The sequence below is a fragment of the Camponotus vicinus genome, unplaced genomic scaffold (genome assembly GCF_025532165.1).
Source record: "Camponotus vicinus isolate PSW18456_S1 unplaced genomic scaffold, iyCamVici1.0 SCAF_4, whole genome shotgun sequence".
NCBI lineage: Eukaryota > Metazoa > Arthropoda > Insecta > Hymenoptera > Formicidae > Camponotus > Camponotus vicinus.
In genome coordinates this window covers 18,328,021-18,335,173 of record NW_028141976.1, presented here as the reverse complement: position 1 = coordinate 18,335,173, position 7,153 = coordinate 18,328,021, and the positions used below count along the sequence as shown (strand labels likewise).

Genomic DNA, 7,153 nt, shown 5'->3' with positions numbered 1-7,153 from the left:
CATCCTATGGATATTCATTTTATATCCATTTTACGTCCACACGTCCATGGACATGAAATGAACATCCATCGTACATTCGATTTGAGACATCCGTTAATGGCCAATATTTGGACGTCCATAAGATGTCCGATCTTGGACATCAAAGTTTCGCGCAAGCACGCAAGGATGTGTTAGTTCGTTCGTTTACCGCTACGCGACGTGCGATGCGCTATCTTTCTCGTATTTAAGTTTTAGTTATGAGAATTATATAAAGTTTGCAAAAGGTAACAAATAAGATTAAAAATATACTGTTCAATTTAATTTCTGATCTAAATCACGAGTTTCAGATATTAAATTGATTTTATAAGTTGGACAAGTAAATGTCCGGCGAATAATTTAATATAAAATAATGAAACAAATTTAATATAAAATAATGAAAAATTTAATATAATAAATTTAAATTTTTTCATTAAAATATTTTGTAAAAATTATTTATACCTATTTTTAAAATATTTTTTTAATGTTCAAAACAAGTCCAATTTTAGTCCGTTTGGTCTTTAAAATGGACATTTTTGGGATGTCCAAAATAGTAACACTGGATATCCATAAAACATCCTAAAGATATTTTAGGCTCTAATCTGGATATTTTAAATACGTATGAAACGTCCAATTTGTTTATTTTTAATACGTTTTTAAGATGTCATTGTGCTGTCTGGGACTGTTTGTGAAATCGAGAAATATTAAACTCGTATTTGTAGCAGGAAATATTACAATGGTTGCTGAAACGTGATAACGCGATGTTTATCTGAAATATCGGAAAAAAAGAAGATAGAAAGACTAAATCTCTTTATCCGATATGAAATATTTCACCAGACGTGTCGAAATATCGTTACAGGTATATTTAAAGCCGTCACATTTCTTGATAAATCGGATTTAGAGTAACGAACGATGGCGTAATCGCGTTCCAAGCGAGAATCTTTGTCACCTCGCGTTTAATCGGGAATGTTAGATGGCTATCTACATCGGTGAATTATCTACGTGTAAACTAGCTTCATGTCTGTACCTCCTTTGTACGGACAGTCGACTCTTCCTTTGTGGACGATGAGAAATCGCTTGCTTTTCGTACACGTTCCTTTTTGTTTTACTACCTCGCGCCAAGCCATGGCGCGTGTTCATTCCCGACACGGACCTCCCGCTTCGGCTTCGCTCTCGCGGGACACGTGAAACCCCGTCACTGTATATAATATAAGCGAAGAGAGACAAACGTCGTTTCTCTGCGTTTCTCGCAGCATGCCAAGTGTTTACGGGGGATATCTCCGACTACACGCGTGTGTTGCGATAAATTTTGCCAGACGAAACCGCGAGTATCCTCCAAGATGAAACGTGATATCTCGCGTTTTACACGCGTGCATGGAAAAGTAACTTCCGAACATTTAATCGCGCGCTGATGACGAGATGGGGAGAGCTGTCAGAGATTATTATTATCAGAAAACAATCTTTCCACGCGGTGAAAAATGTCAAATATGAAAGAATATTTTATTAAAATATATGTCAAATTATTTATGCAATTATTATACAACGACCAGCAGTTGCAGAAGATGACTACGTGCGTTTGTTTATGTTTGCTTAGAGAGTCCCACGCGAGAGGTATCGCTTTATAGCAATTATACCGTCATTTTGAACAACGGTGGACATCAACGTCTCATCAAGGCTCGCGCCAATTATGCAAATTGACGTACCAATTAAAATTTTTATTCCCGCCTTTTCCCTCGTATAATATCTCTCTACACGCGCCTCTAGATAAGGCACTTTTACATTCCTAACTCCAAAATTATGGCCGGTACGCGGAATAATTTTGAGGGGCGTTGCTCATTAACATTCATCGCTCTTAGGGGTTGCGTACTGCGGGGGGTACGTATAAAGTGACGCGTACGCAATCCAGAGGAGTCCCGTGGTTAACTATGAATGCTATTCTGCGTTATCCGGAGGATCAATCGTACTAGCCATAGTCTATCGTAAATAGCGATAAACATCTTGAAAAAGAGGAAGCGGGAATTCTTATGGGATTTTCATGAGAATTTTTATAGTTGTATCGTTTTCATTTACCTCTTCTGATCACTTCTTCGATCAGCGGATATATCGCATGCGTGTATAATATACTATCAAATTATTATATTTCTCCCTTTCATATTATACAGAAAATATTGACGAAGCTTGTATTAATAACTACTCGATAACAACATGTTCAGATTTATATTCGGCGTATTTCTCTGGTCACGTATAAAAGTCGTTGGATACGTTGTAAGACGTGCGTGCAACTTATACGTTACAGCCATAAATGACTAATACTTTCAACACCTTTCTTCACACCTGAAGAATAGTTACATCTCTCGTGCCGCTGTTAGTAGCATCGGAATACGAACAGGAAGCTTCCGTTCCCGAAAAAGAAATTCTTATGCGCCAGCTTGCACCTCACTTCCGGCCAGGGAACGTCGGGGATCAGAATTCAATTCTCGCGATACGCGGACACCCGACGCATTTTAATAAGCGCGTTAATGAGAGCTATTGTGAGTCACCACGACGACGGTTGTAAAACTCTTCTCGTTATCCGAGCTACCGCGTGTCTCTAAAAGTGTCGCGGATGACGGATGCCATGAAACAACGAACATTGGAATATTATAGGATTATATTCGTGAGGAAACACCTGTCTTGTATAAATAATTTTTCATCATAACCATCCTACGCCTCTATCATTTCTAACCAGCTTCTCATTCGTCCATCTTGTGAGCCACGATGGATTGATTATTCATTACAATCTCAACTATATCATAGAGTTAAGTAAACCATTCTAATATTAGTTGGACATAAGCATTAAATTTCAAGAATATAGTTGTTAACACTGAGAATAGCAATATGAGGATAATTTATTGGCTGAAAATTTAGGAACCGAAGAATAATATCGTAATATCTACCGTTTCCACGATTGATTAATACAGTCGTGACAGTTTTTCATGTCATCGGAGTTAGATATTTGGCGTCGTTGAACAGCTCTATTTGACACTTATACTTGGCAGGCGGATCCTATCCAAACGCGACATAATCCCATCGGTGCATTCCGCGTCAGGGATCTTGATGCCTCGGAATAACATGTTTGCGTTCCACCGATTCCTCGTGGCTGCAGGCCACCATTGTGCCGTGACGTTTGTGTACAAAATACAGTATTGACACATTCAGAGATGGCCATTAGACTTCATTGTTGACAATTCGTACGTCGAACAGACGCTAAGACTTCACGGCGATGACGCGACACGTCCTAAGGAGATCGGTTTCAGAGGATTTTGAGAAATTAATACGACGCGTTTCCTTATGTCGTTATCGCATACTTGGGAAACGAATAGTAGGCCGGTTAGGTCACGTTTCGTATATAAATTCGGTCTTTTGTCGGTCTTTCTCGTTGGCGAAGCGAATCAAAAAGGTTCGTGTAATCTTATGTAACTTTCTTCTTTTATGCATAAGAAAATTCACTAACATTTATGTTTCACATCATTGTAAATTTTAAGCAAATCGAATTTTTTTCGAAAGAGAGAAAGAGATTCAGATATAATTATATATTATATAATATTTATATATTTATTAATTATTATATATAATACTTATATTTATTAATTATAATAATATAATTAATAAATATAAGTATATATAATTAATTATTTAATATAATTAATTATAATATTATAATATAATATAAATATATAATTAATTACTTCAATTAAATAAAAATCCATATTAAAATAACATCGTAATAAGATAGTATGTGAAACACGGTACCCGAACATAGACGAATGCGAACGTAAGTATGGCCGGGACAACATGCCACAAGGTACTTAAATCTCAAGCACCCCGAAGAGAGGAAACACAAGAAGGAATAGGACGCCAGTGGACGCGGCAATTACAACGAGCGATTCTTAATGGACCCACTGAGAAGTATTCCGATCATTTTAGCCATGCGACATGTACCTACGCTTCGCTCGAATGGGACAATTAAAATTAATTCTTCTTTTTACCACGTTGCAAACACGAGCTTCTGAGACTGTCCGTCCTGTTAGTCTCCAGCTGTTTCTCGCGAATATACTTTTGTCTTGTTGGATAGGTTTCTTTCTTCTTAGACGCAATCTGCCATTCTTCGTCGGAATTGCATTCAAGACGCTTATTTTCAAACTAGTGTAAATTGTTACGTAAGAAAATTATGATATAAATAATTTTAAATCAAATATAAAACGCTGACTTGACACGGATATTTGATAGTATCTTCAAAAAATCAATAAAGATAAATAATTGCTTGTTTACTCGCCGCTTTATTTGTCATAAATAATCGCCGAGTGTTTAAAATATTAACGCACAAGAAGAAATTGATAATCGGCCCGGAATCAATTTCGAATGTGCCGATTAAGCGCGTGTGCGATCGATCGTTTCTTAGCGGGGAGATTGCCGGCAATTTATTTTACTCCATCTCCATTCTCGTCGCCAATTCCGGGGCCACTTAATTAAAAGCGAAATCTCCCAATCGGCCGCAGGCTGATCATTTTGCTCGCGCGCGCCGGTAATACCATTAAGTTTATCTGGCATCGGGGAATGCGAATATCTGCAAGGGACTTACACTATATTAGAGAACCATTCGAATCGAGGCCATCGGGATTGCGCAACTAACGATTAATGATGAAAAGCACGCGCGCTAATCCGCGGGATCATGGAAACTGGAACGCGTTCAAATGCATTTGCAAAACGGATGATCCAAAATGCGGCGATTGTAAATCCCTCGAACGGCAAAATCCGATAACGCTGAATACATATTTATGCATCATAGAAAATTGTATCGCAATTGTATCTCGCAGCTTGAATTGTAGGGACGCGATACAAACGCGAGATTACTCCGAAAGCAAGAAATAAAAGAGATCTGAACGAAATGTAATTTCTATATATACCGTATATTTCATTCACCGTGATCGTTTCATGATTCTCTCTATCTTTTCTCGAGAAAATGGATTTTCTCATATTTTTCTCTGCAACAATAAATTTCTTCCCCGATATAGCAGTTACAATTTTTCTACAATATTTGTATTTCTCCACAATATCTCTCATCTGATATCATTGAAGCAAGAGAGAATGTTTCCTCATGACAAGATAATTTCTCCAATAAATAAGCAATCCAGGTAGACGAGTTTTCCGTCACCGTAAATCACTGTCAACGTAAGTAGAAGGCGGTTGTCGGTGCCCGAACGAATCCGCGATGCGGTCTATCCGCTGATAAAACGTACCGTGTGTGTGTAATTGGCCCTTAATAATCTCGTCATCTCGTGGAACTGTCGGTCGATCGGCGCCCTGCGATATCGCGCTCTGTTATTACTCGCGACGATTTAATTGCAAAATTAATGCCAGGTAAAAGCGCGCGCGACCGCACAAGTTCGCGAGGGTGGGAGGGCGCAGGATGAGCGCAGGGGGGATGCGATCGATGACGACAGGCTCGCGGAGGCGCACCGCCGCGTGTATCCGGATAAACGAGTTTACCAGTGAAAAGGATATCGCGACGGACATCGAGGTGATGCCGTCGAGAGTATATCGACCACCCGGTCCGAGAGTCACCGCGATAATGTAGTACGCACGCAATGTCGATCCAATGTAAACGTGATAACGATATAAGTACACGTTTTGATGCCGCGCAAAAAGCTCCCGCTGCTTTGCCACTGCGGCTTTAATTAAAAGACCGATTTGTCTTGAGACGCGCCGGAGTAGTACATCATGTTGATTATCGGAGGTATATCGACGATGTGCGTGTCATAATGTGCTGTGACTTTTCAATGATGATATCGTGCAATTTAATTTAACCGCGAGATTTCTAGCACTTTCAAAGCATGTTAACACGAACGAGATAAGCCGTACGTCTCATTAATTAGCTACATCATTTATTGGAATTAATAAAATAAAACCTGAAATTTATATATTAAATATAATTTTATTTCATTTAAATTGGATGAGATAATAATTATTTGTTATTACGCTTATTAATAAATATTTTGTAATTACATAATATAAGTAAAAATACCTGTAATCAATAAGATAATTAGCACAGTTATTTTTTTTATATATATAGAACTGTCTAAACATTTTTATTTTAACATAAACGTTAAGTTTAATATTGCATTATAATCATAAATTGCGTATAATAAATCATAATGATTTCACGTTGGCGAAATAATGATGTACTTTTTTATCATTTTTAGGGTACATTGCTTCTGACAGCTAATGACAGCTATTCCAACACATATGAAGGGGTCGATCATGTGACATTAAAGGTAATCAGAATATGACGAATAAAAAATCAAAGAAATCAGCCAAATTTATATAAGTGCATCCCCCAGGTTTGGGAATATAAAACAACTACGTGTTAAATTACTAACTTTAAATTTTTTTGAAAAATTAAATAAAACGTTTCCGATAGAGAGACAAATTTGCATGCAAATATATTTTTGATCGAAATGCGTGAACGAATATTTGCGCGACGCGGCGCGAGTTCACGAAACAGACCACCCTGAAAAACGTATTAGGGTTAATGCACCGAGCCAAAGCTCGCTGGTAATGACTGGATAGCGCCGGTGCAACGGTTATTACCGGACGGGAGGTTTTGCGATGTTTCTTCGGGGCCAACTGCCAGCCAGCAGCTCGTGGGTCGAGGAGCCAGCTTCCTCGATGTCGAAACCGTGTGGAACGAGCTAACATCCGTGATTCCGCGGATCGAAATGATCGCCCGGTTCACCTCGCGGCGCACGATCGAGACGTACATGCACATTGCAACCCGTGCAATGCAATACGGAAAAAAATATTCGCGGCGCCTTTCAGGCGGAACCAGTTGGACTGCCGTCGTGGGTCATGAATTGAAGAGATTACATTCGAAAGAATATGATTCCCTCGTAAAGAGCGTATGCGAAAGATAATGTCCCGACTCTTCAATACGAATCATCATTCTGCATCACCATCATTATCATCGTTCGAGATGCATAAGTTTAGATTGAGGTTGCGGTCACAGTTGTGCACAGAAAATGCAACATCCACTTCTGAGAAGTAATTACAATGGCATAAAAGCATTTTTATATTATTTGATAACGAAAAAATAATTGAT

At 38.5% G+C, this 7,153-nt stretch overlaps 1 protein-coding gene across 2 annotated transcripts in view; it reads left to right on the top strand.

The window, feature by feature from the left end:
* Nucleotides 1-7,153, top strand: part of LOC145970897 (uncharacterized) — a 138,589-nt gene that overhangs the window by 19,148 nt on the left and 112,288 nt on the right. Inside the window, exon 4 of one of the 2 annotated variants that reach the window (XM_083097954.1) lies at nt 6,258-6,329. The gene's annotated coding sequence lies outside the window, so the exon portion shown is untranslated. Of the gene's footprint in view, nt 1-6,257; nt 6,360-7,153 lie in introns of those variants that run through there. The other variant, XM_083097952.1, reaches the window with a different exon arrangement.